The sequence below is a fragment of the Pongo pygmaeus genome, chromosome 1 (assembly GCF_028885625.2).
Source record: "Pongo pygmaeus isolate AG05252 chromosome 1, NHGRI_mPonPyg2-v2.0_pri, whole genome shotgun sequence".
NCBI classification, from domain to species: Eukaryota; Metazoa; Chordata; class Mammalia; order Primates; family Hominidae; genus Pongo; species Pongo pygmaeus.
In genome coordinates this window covers 41,622,674-41,637,978 of record NC_072373.2, presented here as the reverse complement: position 1 = coordinate 41,637,978, position 15,305 = coordinate 41,622,674, and the positions used below count along the sequence as shown (strand labels likewise).

General features: G+C 50.9%; 1 long non-coding RNA gene across 1 annotated transcript in view; it reads right to left on the bottom strand.

Annotated features, from left to right (window-relative positions):
- Positions 1-74: 74 nt before the first annotated feature.
- The window catches only part of LOC129030125 (uncharacterized), a 34,521-nt gene continuing 19,290 nt past the window's right edge, over positions 75-15,305 (bottom strand). Inside the window, exons 2-3 of the long non-coding RNA XR_010127805.1 lie at positions 13,880-14,055; positions 75-12,733 (exon numbers count right to left, since the gene is read on the bottom strand). This is a non-coding gene — a long non-coding RNA (uncharacterized LOC129030125). The remainder of the gene's footprint in view (positions 12,734-13,879; positions 14,056-15,305) is intronic.

The window sequence follows — 15,305 nt, the reverse complement described above, 5'->3', positions numbered from 1 at the left end:
TATAATTTTTATGGTTCCTGGCACTAACAGTATGTGTTGCTAGAAGGAGAAGTAAGAAATAGAATTGGAACATCAAAAGTTGTCGTATTTAATTCTCACAACAGTCGTATGGGGCAGGTATTACTCCAATTTTTGCGAAGAAATTCATCCTTAATGAGGCTAAATAACTTGTCTGCAGTCACACAACCAATAAATGCAGATCCCAGGTCTAACTCCAAAGACTGTGTTTCTGCCCTTGTACCCACTGCAGCCTGCTCCATAACTTGACTATCATCTCATTTTGTTCTTGAACTTCATTAAGAACAAAACAGGGTGGGTGAGGCAGGAAATTCCTAGGCCATACTTCTGCACCGAATGGGATCATACTGACTACATAACACGTTATACTTAGGGGGAGACAGGAGCATCATCTGGGTTCTGCGAAGGCCGGGTAGTCTGGGGCAGCTTGCTTTGTTCTCCTGCTCCTCTAGCGCCTTTGCCATCTTTCCCCAGCATGGCTGTGGCTGTGGGAAAGACACTGAAGATGAACCTGCAACAAACGATTCTGACACCAGCGCTAAGCTCTACAGCCCACGGTGGGACTGGCTAGCCTCAGTCACAGGTGGGAGAGCTGGGGCAGATCTGCACACAAGGGCTCTCAGTGATGACACCTGTAGGCAACACCTGGGGCTTGTTAACCAGGTAACAGCCAGGGTTAAGGTCAGGAGTGAGTGTTTAAGGACAGTTACCACTGGGAGTCCAAATCCTGTCAAATGAGGGGATTTGATGAGATTCTCACTTTTCTGCTTTTCATTTTAGCCACTCTTCCTTATCAACTTTTAGTTACCAGTATCCACAAACCCCCTCCCTATGAGCTATCACACAGGTGTCCCGCGGTGATCAGAAAGCACCTTCCTCCATGGCAAGGCCCTGCTTAAGCTGTTGTCTCTTCTGGAATACTCTCCTTCACCCTCCCTTAGCTACCACCCCTCAGCCCCGCCCCCACCCACCACCACTCCAGGGAACCTGTCATCCTCCCCGCAGCTCAGGAAAGCCTCCCTGAGTCCAGCCCTTGCTAGAAGGTTAAGTGGTCCTTGCCAGCCTCAAGTTCTTTCCTTCAAAAACCACTTCTCTCACTTGGTCATCAGTGTGATTATTTAATGTCTCTCCTGCTACCCGTAAGGGACCATTCGGAGTACGGCAGAGGGGCTGTGCATAGCAAGATGCCACTGCGACTGAGGGAGTTAACAGAAGCCAGTCTGGGTCCCCACTCCTGGATTCTAAAATTTAACTCTTAACTCTCTGGAAGAAGAGATAAGAAGCCATTAACAATGCATCACTTTAATTAAACACTCTAAAAGAAGTGGAGAAAAAATCATGTTAGTATTGAAATCCTTTGCCTTTCCAATTCCACTGGATAAAAGGGGTCCTTCAGGTCTCAGCCCTCCCAACAGAACCAGTTTTCTCCTCTCAGAGTCAGCTGAGCAATGACTCTTCGCTGAAACAAGCTGGTGGCTGTTCCCTACTAGGAAGCAGCCAGTTAGTTTGGTAAGGGCTGGAAGGGGCTTGATTTCCCTGGCACCATGCCTGAAGGCCACCTAGACCTGTAAGAAGGCAGCCCATGAAAATCCCAGCCTGCTGAGAGCTCTGCCATCCAAGGAGGGTGATGGGTTTTTACCCACCTCAGCCTAATAACTCCAAACAAACTGGCTGAAGGTGAAAGGGTTGGCAGGGCTGTCTGGGGAGGAAAACCACCCACCCAGAAGGGTGGGCATGTCAGTCTTGTGAGTGCTGCCACGCAGAGAAAAGGTGTGGGAGCTATACTCCAGCCTGGTCCACTTCTGTCCCCACATTCTACCTGGAGGCTTCTTGACCTCACACCAGGGAATTAATCTGCTTGGGCACACAGTGAATCAGAACACAATGGTTTTAATACCTGCTTGGCCCCAACTCTGAGAACAGGGACCTGCCACTTGCCCTGAATGGGCCTCAGTGTCTTCATGTGTAAAGAGAGGAGGCTGAGGTAGGCTGCTCACAGCACGTTGAAATGCTCAGAGGGCTTGGGCAGGAAACCTGAGACAGAGAAGCAGCAACAGCATGCAGCAGAAATACAGTGAACTGGAGAGGCCATATTTTGTCCAAATGCATGCAAAATCAGATACATTAAAATAACTCTAGCCAGGTGTGGTGGCACGCACCTGTAGTCCCAGCTACTCAGGAGGCTGAGGCATGAGAACTGCTTGAGCCTAGGAGGCAGAGGTTGCAGCAAGCTGATATCGTGCCACTGCACTCCAGCCCGGACTACAGAGTGAAGCCCTGTCTCAAACCAAAACCTGTGCAGGCCAAACACATCTGAGGGTTAAATACAATCTACAGGCTGTTGGTTAAAAACAGTTTGGAGATTGCAAAGACAGCTTCTACTTCATTCTATAAATGATGCTTTGTCTTTAAAGCCTAGCATGGTACCTAAAAAATAACATGGGAGGAAAATGGGAAGGTGAGGGAATCCTTGTTTCTGAAATCCATAAGCAAACCCACTGAACAAACAGACACTGGTCCCCAGTTACCTAACCCTGCTTGCTTGTGCTGCGCTACCACAGTGTGTGCAAATCCAGAACGTGGGAAGGTTCTGCCAAGGCAGTGCTGGGTGCTGAGTCACAGCTACTTACGTGACTGATGTGTGTTCCAGCCAGATGGGGGGAGCCGGAAGCCAAGCCCAGATGGCCATCTTTTTTCCTCTGGGAATGCTGATTTCAGGGCTCCTGGCAGCAAGGAAGAGCTCATCTTGGTGAGAGAGGGGCCTGGGGAAGGCTCTTTTGTAAAAGGGGAATGTCTTGCCTTCAAGAGACAGTCCCAGGCCATTGCATGTATAAACTGAGAGGGCAGCCCAGCTTCCTGTCATTCTAGGCAGCAGCCTGGGCATTCTGTCTTTAGCTGTCAGGGTGGGGGCTGTGAATCAGAGGGAAGGGTGATAAAAGGAAGGGTATACACATGAGGGGCCAAGGGTGGAGCGGAGGGAGCACGGAGTTACCGGCTGGCCCAAAGTCCCCAGAAACCTCCATCAGGCTCTTCCTTTCTGGCAGGGTGGCCTTCAAAGGAGGACTCAGAACCCAGGGACCACTGCATTTCCCAGGCCCTGAGCCCCAGTGTGGGAATCACATCCTCCAAACCCACAGTGCCCCTCAAATTCCTACTCAGGTAACAAGGCAAGAAGTAACAGCCTTCCAAGCCTATGTGGACCCAGCATCGGTTTTTCTGGTTTCCCCTGGGTCAGAGGTTTGGAGGTCTATGTTCCTAGGCAGATGCACTCCTAAAAGTTCAGTTTTCCATCCCTCCCTTAACACTACTGACATAAACCCCAGACTCAGTCCAGGCACGGGGGCCCTGGGTCGGGACTGCTGGCTGGATGGGAGGATGCACCAAGGTTACCCTGCCCCTGGGATGAGCCGGGAGGACAGCAGGAGACAGTGAAGGGCAAAGGGAAGGAGGAGGAGTGGAATGAAGACTGGAGCTTGGGTGTCTCCATGTTCCCCCAGTAGAAGGGCTCAGCTCTGGCACAGAAGGATGGGCATGGCCCTGAACTGCTTTCAAGGAAGCTAGTGCTTTCCGTAAGAGGAAAAATGAGCATACCAATGGTCTATTACACAAACACAATGCCCACCACAGAGTTCATGGGTCCAAACCAATGCAGATCCAAAGGCAAACCACCAATGCTGCTCCCTGCTCATTCCTAAATCATCTGCTTGACTCAGTGAAGATGGACTCAAAAGTGAAACCACAGTCTCAGGTGAAATCTAACTCTGGAGGTAGGCAGGGAGATGCCCCAAAGCCCAGCTTCCCCACCTCCCCCAGGCAGAACTGGTGACCTCCTCCTTCAGCCACCGAGAAGTAACTAACAGATGCAGTATCCTACCAGACACCACACTCACAAGACGGCATGGCTGCTCACGCTGGGAGAAGCACGTTCCTGTTCCCAAGAGCTCCTCCAGAGACATGCCCCAGCCTCTTGCAGCACAGCCTCTGCTCCTCCCTGGAGGGAGAGCACAGCATCTCAAAGGAGAGAGCATTTCAACAAGTCAAACACCCTCCCCAGAGCAGAGCACAGCCCAAGGGGAGCACCAGGAAGCCCAGGGTGCTTCCTGAACTAACCTCTGAGTGGCAGTTCTCCCCAGTACCTGGGCACACACCTGGTCCACACACATGGACTGGGCACACCCTGTGATGTGACGTGGTTCCACTTCCCTAATAGAATGGAGGGAGGCTGGGCCAGACAGAGGGTAGGTTTGAATCCAAAGCCAACTGCGAGCCCACTTTCTCTACTTCCCCTTTGGCTGGCCCAGCTGGTAGCTGCACCTATGGTGCTATTCCAGCCTCATTCTGCTATCAGGACCTCTGTCTGCCAGGCTCAAGAACAGTGAGTAGCAGGAGAAGGCAGGAGGAGGAAGGAGGAGAAAGGAGGGAGGAGAGAGGAGGAAGGAGGGTAAGGGGGGGGAGGGACTCGGGAGAAGAGGTGGAGGAGGAAGTTTCACAGTCTAGTGCATTCCCACCAGATCAGAGAGAGGGGAACATGTGCAACTTCCCTTTTCAAGCGTTTCTCTGCCCCCCCTTTTGTTTCGGTTCCTTCCCCTCTGGCCTGGGGATGGCGCGGCTAGTGGGCTATGCAGGGGCAGGCGCCCAGGTACCCAGCCAACTGGGCTCTCGCCCGGCTCCATCTCAGGCCTGGCATGCTCCCTCAGGCCGTTACCCGGCATGCCCTTCTCCTTGTCAGGGAGGCCGCGCCCTCTTGTTTTCAAAGTTTTATAACAGTATTGTTTGTTGTCCAGCAGATTAAATTCTTTGGAGGCTGGGGAGTAGGGGGAGGGTGAGTGAGAGAGAGGAGGGAAAAGAGAGGAGAGAAAATACAAATAACTTCTATTAGGCTCAAAATATTAAATGAGTTTGCTTAACACAAAGTTCACCTGTCTTGAGAGAGGCTAGTGGCCAGGAGCCTGCGTTCCCTTCTTCTCCGTCTGTGCCTTTCCTCTCTGACCCCCTTCTCACCTAGCAAGGGATGTATGGTCTCAAACTTCCAATACCACTCCTCAGGTCAAGCTGAAAAGCAGTAGCAGCTAATAAGGCTGGAAGATGCATGTGTGAGCACCACCCTCCAGGCAGGACACATGACATGGCGTTGAGCAGGTCCCTGCAAGAACACCCTTGACTCTCGTCTCAGGCGTCTGGCCGAAACAGTCCAGGGCTATTGGGGGAAGGGCGTCTGTAGGCAGCTGCTGGAGCCCTTGTCTCAGAGATGGCTCATCCCTGCCTTGAACCAGTGGTTTGTTTACACTTGAAATCAAAGTCACATATTCATTGATGCCAATGACACTGGAAGAACTGTACCCCAAGGAAACAACACAACTGCATAAATAAATATTCACGTAGACCTAAGGAATAAGAAAGAGTGGGAAATAGGAACGAAAAGAGACAAAAAGTCATTATAAAATAAGCATGATCTTACGGACAGGGCCCATTTCAGCGTCCTCAGCCTTTCAGGCCTGTTGATGCTAAATCTGTAGGTAGTGATGACACACAAAAAATATGATTTTCCATATTTAATACAACTCTTATTTAGCCATTAACTGATTTATTTCAGACTGTGGGTTACCTCTAAATAGTAGGCCTATTTGAACACATCCCTTTGCCTTTAGTATAGCAGGCAATGTCTGTGGCTCCCAGAGTTGTGGGCCTGCCCTGGGATGTTCCTCTCCCACCTCCTACCTTCTTCCCAGCAAACCATGTCTGGCCTTGCGTCCTCTACACGGCCCTCCTCCCTCCCCACCATAGGATTAGAGCAGCTCAACACTCTTTCCTGGAAAAGATGAGGGACAACATGCCTTTCTCTTTTTTTATATGCAAATAACACCAGTTCCTACAAGATCAGTGCCAGAAGTTCTCTCTGCAAAGGGAAACAAGGTCAAAGCTCCAGGTTCGATGCTCACATTGGTGTACCCTGCCCATGCATCCCCTCAATTGCATCCAGCTTGGGCCTGTCTTGAAGGCAGATGGGAAAGATGGAGAGAAATGCCTGCTCTAGATCCTGGCACCCAAACCTCATGCTGTTCCAGGGACTGTCTCAAAGTGCCACAGACTTGGGACTGGGAGGATCCTGTGGAGGACACCCAGTCTCCTACCTCAAATAAAGAGGCTTCATCTTTCCTCAGGAACCCTCAGCAGAGGTGATGCACAGTTCTCCCAGAAGTCTAGCCCAAATCACTCTCCTTGCTGCAAGTTCTGCCCACTCTCTTTTCCATCCTTCAAGTGGACAGAATGAACTGGATCCAACATGACAAATCTTCACACATGAAGCTACAGGAGGCTTTATCCACTAAAACAATTCCGCTGTGGATTCCCCATCACAGGGTTTCTGTATGAGCCAAGGATGCATTCAGGAAATACCAAAGGACAGACATTTAGAGACACACATGCATGCTGCCCCTGTCCAACCTTAATTGTCCTAAAGGAATACCCCCAGAAAAAGCCTAAACCATCATGGCTAAATCCGCTGTAAATAAAGATAAACCATTATCTCCTCCTTCATACAAGTTCTGGGTCTATTTAAACAAAGGTCACTCAAGAGGGCTAACTGGCCAAGAAGTCCTGCTGTCCAATACTCCGCCTTAGCAGCCCTTATAAAGAGTGGGGGATTATGCTCTGCCTTTAAGGAAAACTGACACCCACGAGTTCTCTTACCCACCTTTCTCTCTGTGGGTAAGCCCTACTTTTTCAAGTCAATCATGAAGCAGACACTCAAAACTAAAGCCAGTGTTTCTAGTCCCTTACTTTAAATTGTACATTAGCCAAGGGTTCCAGCAGGCGCTGTACATTAGCCAGCAAACAGGTAGCATACACACAACATGCATGCTGGGCAAGGCTCAGGGCATCTCTTACAAATGTGTTGGAAAAATTTCAAAGACCCTACACTGGGCCTCATCTCTAAGTGAGCTGCACTCAGCAGAATCATGCCTGTGTGCATAGGCATGAGGTGCCATACAGATGTGTCACAGTGGTTTGATGTATCACATATTCCAGAAGCTTCCAAATGCAGGAAACCTCTCCAAGAAAACATGGTGAGTGGCTGGCTTCCCAGCCAAGAAGTGCAAGCGAGTTCTCACAAGAGCTCCAAGAAGTCTGAAGAATCAGAGAGTTGGAAAACCTGGACATGCTGAGGTTTCGTTTCCCATTCAACACACAGAAAAGGCATCTCTAGGCCCTCTAAGGCCTTCAGAAATTAAGGAAACTGCCAAAGACTCCACTCCCCTACTCCTGTCCCTGCCCCACTAGTCAGAACCCAGAGAAATAACAGCTGAAGTCAGAGGACCTAGATGGGAGACCCACGAGAAACGGCTACAAGTAGTCAGATCTTGGCAGGATTGACTCTCTGGTTCAGTTTTACCAACGACAAGGATAAGACCACCTACCCTCTCAGGGTTGTGTGAGGACCAAATGAGCCAGCAAGTGTGAAAAGAACTATGTGAGTTGATACGATGGTTATTACTCCATTCCTCTCCTGCCTGAGTCCTAGCCCAGATCGCTGTTTGCTATTCCATACTGGCAGTGGGGTGGCACTCAGCTATTATTAATCCCAGGTAAACATCCCACAAAGCGGCAAGCAGATACTGTCTTGGAGAAATGTAGCTATTTTAAAACTCTACATTCTGCTTAGCAGATTGCACAATGTGCCCCCTCAGCCCCAGGGGCTCCTACCCACACAGCCTTGCAGAAGTGGTGTACGTCTGGGACTAACGCTGCCATGGAGAAGCTAGGCCGGAGTCCCAGCCACTCCTAGCCCCCATCTGGCTGGGCCTGGGACCTTCGGCTTTCTTGCATGTGTTTTATTTTGCTATCTTTTTAAGAGTGACTCAAGACTAAAAAGCCAAAATGGAACCAGTGGCTCTGAGATATTTTTGTTTATTTTTTATTTTTTTCATTGTTATTTTTTAAAATTAATTTTTTAGTCGAGGGCCTCAAAAAACACATGAAAAGAGAAGGCTAAATATAAAGGAAAACTTCCTGACAGCAAGGGGCACAGACCCTCCCTCAATCCACAGCTGCATTCTCTCTCCAGGGTTTAGGGCCAGACAGGACAGAGCATCTTTCCTAGAGCAGGGTCCCTTGGGTCAGCCCCTTGCAGGACAGCAGGCACCCCCAGCAGCTCCCACATAATCCCATCTCTAACAAGCCTCCCGGGGGAAGCACGTAGCCATGTCCCCTACCACCTAGTGGATCCTCATCAACACCTTCGTGAAACCTCCAGCCCTCTGCTTCCACTTCTGGGAGGTTCTTTAAAAACTACCTCCTCCCACCCACCCACCCTAATTCTGACAGTACCACTTCAGCTGCTCTGAGACAGGTCATCAAGATCCCTCCCCTTCTCTTGTGGAAACCTGGGCCTAGTTTTCCGTATCCTGAATTATTGGCTAAGGAACATCTCCATGAACATTCAGGGAGGCCCCAGGATAGAGCTGGAACCTCCAAAGAGATTCTGGTTCCATCCCCTCATTTCATAGATAATGAAACTGGAGCTGAAAGGAGGAAAGTGAGTGAGTTTTTACCAACAAGAGCTAGGACCAGAATCGAGGTCGGCTGACTCCTCAACACAGAGCAACACAAACCCCACTTTTCCTGACCCTCCTCCTCTCTGAGCACCCCCAACCACACTACCTCATCCCTGTGCAACTTCAGACCCCCGGCAGCAGATGGCAGTGTGTGCAGTCCGGCGGGTCAGCTGTCCATGATCAGCCAAGGAGCGAAGAATCACATGGCCTGACTCCGCAGGTTCGCTGCCTCTTCCACCAAGTAAACAAATCCCGAGCCCTGGAGCTACATGCGCTGAACACATGACACATGCCTGCCCTGTCCCCAGCACCACCAACCTGCCTCCACCTCTCAAGACACAGCTCAACCAAGCATCTGGCACAGGTCACTTCTCTATGCCTGGTGCCCATCCCTTCCCTATCGTGAGACGATTAGCTGTGGGAACGGCTCGTTCTGGTAGGACAGGCTGAGTTCAGAACCAGCCTCCTGCAGGAACATTTGACCAGTGGCTCGGCAAAGACCTAACCTGCACGTTTCCCTGTGCTGCATGGACAAGTATGGGGCACAGTGACCAGGCTGAGGAAAGAAGTCAGCTGGTGCCTGGGAAGGTGTGAGGCAGAAGGCCAACAGCAACCGTGGCAGACAGGAGAGAACCGGTCTGCTGGAGACCAAAGGCTTGACATCTACTCCACCTTGATCCCTGACTCACAACAAGTTCCTGTAAGCCATGGAGACCTTGGATGGATTTCCCAAGTTATTAGGAAAAAAGAGGGGGTTAGTTTGTGTCAGTCCTAACTCCCTGAAGGAAAGCTCAATTGATGTGGCTTCAGATGGCTGAGGTCCTAAGTCTCTAGATCCCTCTGACCATCATCTGGATTCTCCCCTTTATGTGTGTGGGGGGTCCCCCTTTTCATCCCCACACAATCTCCATATATGTCTATCCTGTACATTTTTTAGTTCTTTTAAAAAATCATTAGTGGTGTCTCTCCACACTAGAATGTATGCCCCATGAAAGGGGAAAGTTGGCTTTGCTGAGTTCTGTATCTCTAGCGCCTGGCACGGTCCCTGGCATATAGCAGAGGCTCCGTACACAGCAGCAGACGCCATGTACTGGCCTTACTCAGCTCTGCCTGTCCATGGCTACCAAAGGGCATTTGGGTCTGCCCTGCCTCCCCCAAAAGGAATGCGGCACAATCGTCCCCAGTGACTGGAAAGTTCCTTCGGGTGTCTGCCTTTTCACTCTGGTTCACATCAGTCCTCTGAGAATCTTAGTTCACAAAAATGTCTGACTTCAGCCCAAAAGAGTAAAGATAACGTAGAGGCTTTGGAATAAGAAGTGCATGCATTTAAATCTCAACAACCTCACTTACCAAATGCATAACCTTGGATTAAGTCACTTAATCTGTTTCTTTCACTATAAAAGGGAAGTGACCCCTACGTCATATGGTTGTTCTGAGGATGAAATCAGATAAGGAGAGGAGGGCCTTAAAAAAGGTCAGTTTCCCTTGGACCAACAACTCTGATGCCCATCTCATACCTTCATGCCTCATTATAGACCCTGATCGGGGCACCATCCTACCTTCAGTACCAGGCACTCAGATGCAAATCCTTCACAGGAGACGCACACATCCATCCTGGGCCACGACAGGCAGCCCTGGCTGAGCACTGGACTTGTCCTCCCACACCCTCCTGGACTTGCTCCTGTGATCTAACCACACACACCAGCTCCCCACGTGGCTCTATCTGCCCCCGTGTCCCCAGTCCATCCCCGCAGGCTTGACACTACAGTACCAAGCTCCGCACAGGCCATGGGGTCCTGGAGGTGTTCTCTGGCTTTATCAGCCCATGAACAGCTCTTGTGGAAGAAGCCAGCAAGAATGCAAACTCAGTCCATGCTTTCCTCACAGTCACTCCATGTCTCAGAAAAGCAAAGCAAAATGAGGGCCTCCCACAGACAGCCGGCTGGTGGGAAAGGGTGGTATCTCTTACATATCTCAGAGGGAGGTAACGCCAAAAAAAGTGACCAGCACAAGGAACAGATCCTCTCTAAAGCTGTGGCTGCAGCCTTAGGGACACTCGAGCCAGGGGACAGAGCCAAGATATGCATTAAACAATTCACAGAGCTGACCGGACCAGGATTCAATGGAATAGAGAAGGTACTGACCAATCAGGGCCCCTGGCAGGGCCTCTCCCCCACAACTCCCAGCCAAGCCACACCACCTCAGCTCCAGAGCCACCAACTCTGTTAACCTCTGCTGGATCCCGGATGGAGAGGCCCCATGCTGCCTCCTGACTCCCAGACCTCAGAAATTCAAAGGTCAAGAAAAAAGTGCCAGATATGCTGGCCCCTCTCTCAGGAGATACCAACTGTTCTGCTGTCCTCATTGGGAACACACAATGCCCCATGTCATGTGTGTAGAACCCAGGCTGGTGAGCAAGGAGGAAAAGAACCAGATGAGGGACAAAAATAGGAAAATCAGCAGGGAAGCACCAATTCCAATTCTGGAAACATCAGAGGCCACTGAGATAACTGTATGACCACGAGCAAAACCAACCTCCCCTTTACTTCCCACCCTGGTTTTCCCAATCTAACCAAGGACAGGGCTATTCGTGGGAGTGGGGATCACGAAGAGCTATGCCCAGGGACGCACTGCACATATGAGGGCTGAGACTCCCAAGCACAGCCAGCAGCGATGTCTGGCTCCAGCCCTACAGCCAGGGCTGGCCAGACTCTAGCCAACACTTCTTGAGGGACGTGGCTCGCTCCTTTTAGTCTCCCTAGTTGCACCCAAGTCGATATCTCTCCACTCCAACACCCCCTGCCATCCCTCACTGTAGTACTGCTGGAGGGCTGAGACCTGTCAGGGTACTTGAAGGAAGAGACACCAGATTCTTCCAAACAGCCCTGGATTCCTCAGGCTGTTCACAGCCAACCTAGAGACTCATCTCAAATGGACAGAGGAGAAGAAGAAATAACAGGAAGCAGAATTGGCCAGTCTTCCCTGGATAGCAACGGGAGCAGCATGGGGAAGAGGAACCCCCCACCCCCACCAAAACATATGAGCAGAGAGAGGCGACCACTGTGTGGCCAGAGGTAGGATCCCATAGGTACCTCCGAAAATTACCCAGCATAATTCCTTTTATCTTTAGAGCCCAGACCAATCTGCTGTTGGCTAATTCCAACTGGCTTTACTGGCCAAGAATGCTGTAGTCATCTACTCGATAGGAGACAGACTTCCTAGTGATGTGCGGGCACCGAGAGTCTGCTTTGTGAATTCTATCAATGATGCCACTGACCTCCCCGATTCTGCAGGCCGTCATCATTTTTCATTTTTAATCACCATTGCTATTACTGTGATCGGCAACAAGTGAGGCAGAAGAAAAGCATTTCTTTGTCAACTTCCTAGAGATGCTTTGCAATGGCTTACTGGACCAGGGATTTTTTTTTTAAGGCAAAGGTAATGAAGGCCTAGAGGAAGAAAGTGGCTCATTCAAAGAAACCCCAAAATTAGGGAGAGTCCCAAAGCTCACTGCTCAGCCCAGTCCAAACTCCAGACCACCAACCTAGACTAAGCCCCCTCAAGGCAAAATGTATCTAGAGTTAAGACAGGCCATCCACTGAGACTACACAGGGGAGAGAATCCCCAGGCACCAGGAAGGCTCCCAGGATTACCGAGGGGTTAAACCCAGAAGCTCTTGCTGGATGCTGGAGCCAAAGAGAGTTTCTATTACTGTGGGAGGCCCAAATGCTCTGCCAACTGCCACACCCAGCAACACTACCCAGCTATCTCCCACACGTCTGCACAGCCCGACCACTTCAGCTGCCCATCCTGCCCCCAACCCTGTGCTGGTTACTAACCCCATTCACAGAAAAGCCAGAAGGAGAAGAATGCAAAAAAGAGAACAATTGTTTGGGAGATTCTGAATGGAGACGTCTGAGGATTCCCTGGCGGAATAAGGAAAATGGTGTTCATGGGAAGGAAGGAGGATGGGGGAAGGCTGGAGGGAGCAGCCCACACTGGACTTACCTGGGAGGCAGAGAGCGGTTAAATCCTATTTCCTTGCTGCATCTAGTTTCCAGTAAGCAGCCTGGGGATGATTCACTGACAAGACTGGGGTCATGTCGCATCAGTCAGCACTTGTGGTCACAAAACCACAAAAATTGGTGGCTCAACAGCACCTATGAGAGGAAAGAGGGGAATATCCAACCCACCCTGCCCTGAACCAGCCAACACAACATGCTCACCCACCACCAAAACTCCTCCAGAGGACAGCTGAGCCCTCTCTGCCCAACTGGAGCCAGATCTCCAGAAACCCCAAATGGGTAAGGATGAAGAGTAGACACAGACCCAGGATGCCAGTCACTGTGTTTGCCCTCATATATCCTAAAGAAAATCAAAGGGAGGAGGAAGTGGTGGAGAAAGGCAGGGAATGCAAGAGGTCCGAAAGAAGGAAGAGAGAGGTCAAAAGACATCCTTAGGCAAAGCATGGCAAACAGGAAACCAGGAAGAGAAAGCGGAGGCAGGGCTCAACTGTACCTTCAGCCATGTCACATGCCCCTAGCTTCTCTCCCTCTAAGCTCAATATCCATGGGAGAGCTATCAGCCCCTCCTGGCCCTCATCCCACATCAGCACCTTCATCTAGCACGACCTTTCAATCTATCAGCATCTGCAATACAGGAGGAAAGTAAGCAGCCCTGAACCAGACAGACAGACACATATACACACATACATACATACACACACACACCTTCCCAGAATAAAAGGCCCTTGGAGATGGCTCATGCTCTCTAGGTTCTGGTTCTCTGATAGAAGTGCTCCACTCCCACAGGGGAGGGCAGACACGTCTGATAAGAATTGCTTAGCACAATGCTATATATAGTCTAGGTTCCTACCAGCCTGGAGATGTGGAGCTAGAACTTGGCAGAGAACCATGCTAGGTGCTGGCAAGGACCATCCTCCCGCTGCCAGCCAATGAGGAGCCTCACTTCCCGGCTAGGGGCCGTGAGGGCACACAGGGTCCTTCCAGGCAGCCCATTAACACTCTGCACTGAGGGACACAGGCTGTTGGCTCCATTTTAGGGAAAATCAACTTCTCCCAAATGTGAGGGGGATGTGTGGGGGCTGAACAGCAAATTCTAGCTTCTCTGCAGCTATCCAGTAGCATGAGAAAATCAATCTAGTCCTCTCTTCTGGAGGACTAAGGGCGGGGTGTGTGGGAGAAGAATGGAGAAGGCATAGCAGGTGGCTGGGCTCAATAAACATCTATCCATTTCTGATGTTCGAAGAAATAAAGGAATGTAAAAGAATGCAGATGAATACTTACTGCAGAGAGAGGGGCTGCCAGGCATCTCCTTTTTTTGTTCCAAATACATGCAAGTGAGCCACTCTATCCGGCAGTATGACGGCTGTCTCCGGCACACTGGCACCATCCTCAGCTGAGCCTGAGTCGCCAAGAGGTTGTCACCCACTCACAGAGCAAGCTGCACTCTCCTGAGTCCTCTGTGAGGAAGAAGAGAAAGGAAGATAGGTGGGCTCAGCTCACAGAGCCAACCAAGCAATGAATCGAGCAGATCCCAACCAGGGGCCCATCTGGGGTTAGTATGTGGCTCTGGGATGATGACCCTCAGCTGTTGCCCATCATCCAATGAAAGACGCAAGACAATGTTGGGCAAAATGACATGGGACCTATGTCCTGGAGAAAGGCCAGTAACAGAGGGTACAGGGTCTGATGAAGGAGGGCCTGTTTACCACCTCTTTCAGAAAACGAACCTGAGAGACCACAGAGCTGCCTGAAGCCCGAAATCTAGGCTCTTATCATATACGCAGCTTGGGACAAAGAAAATGAGACACGAAAGGTTCCAACGTCCATATACATACAATCTTTTTAGGTCAAGCTGCTCTCTACTCGGGTGCAAAACATGACATGAAGCGGCTGTGTCTGCCTTTGCACTCTCAGTGGGGACGGCTGGCTCCCATCCCCTGCCCTGCTTAACTCTCTCATGTGACCTCCGTCACATCTCCCTGCCCTGCTCTGGCTCCCAAGGCCCAGGAGCCACTCCTACCAGAGATCCCAAATGAGTCACCCTGGGAGGTCCTTCGAGAGAAGAGGAGGTGCTCAGTGACAAATGTCACTGTAAGCATCATCCGCGGGAAAGCATGAGACTGAAAAATAGTACCCAGTGAAAGGACGGAGGGGGCTCCGGCCAAGTTGTCCCTCATCCTCATAAGCAATTGTTTGTCCCTCTGCCCCATGCTCCAGCTGAGGGGCTAGAGAAGAGAAAGGTGAGGACGGTTTGTCCGCATTCAGTGGCGGTGGAGGTGCATCTTCTCTTTCGGTCGCAAGAAGGTGGGGCGGGGCGGGGCGGGGCGGGGCGGGGCACGGCGGGGGGATCACGTGCCTATAGCGCAAGGCTGCGGTATCGAGAAAAGCCTAGAACTCACAGCCGCCATGATGACGCAAACAAAATTAAAAGGGTCAAGAACTCAAGGCCCACTGTTTCACCTAAGAAGAAAATGAAGAAGATGAAGGGGAGAAGAGAAGCTCTGATTTGGGTCAATATGGAAAAGGGAGGCTGACGGAGGCTGCCCAAGAGCCAGACTTTAGCTTAGTGACGGTGATGCGGATCCGCCATCTTGAAGCGCCGCCCGGCAGAGGACTCTGAAGACGCCACAGCCGCACCACGGCCACTTCTCCCAGGGTACAGGTGCGCCCGCATTCACTGAGGTCGGCCTGGCCCACCCCTACCCCA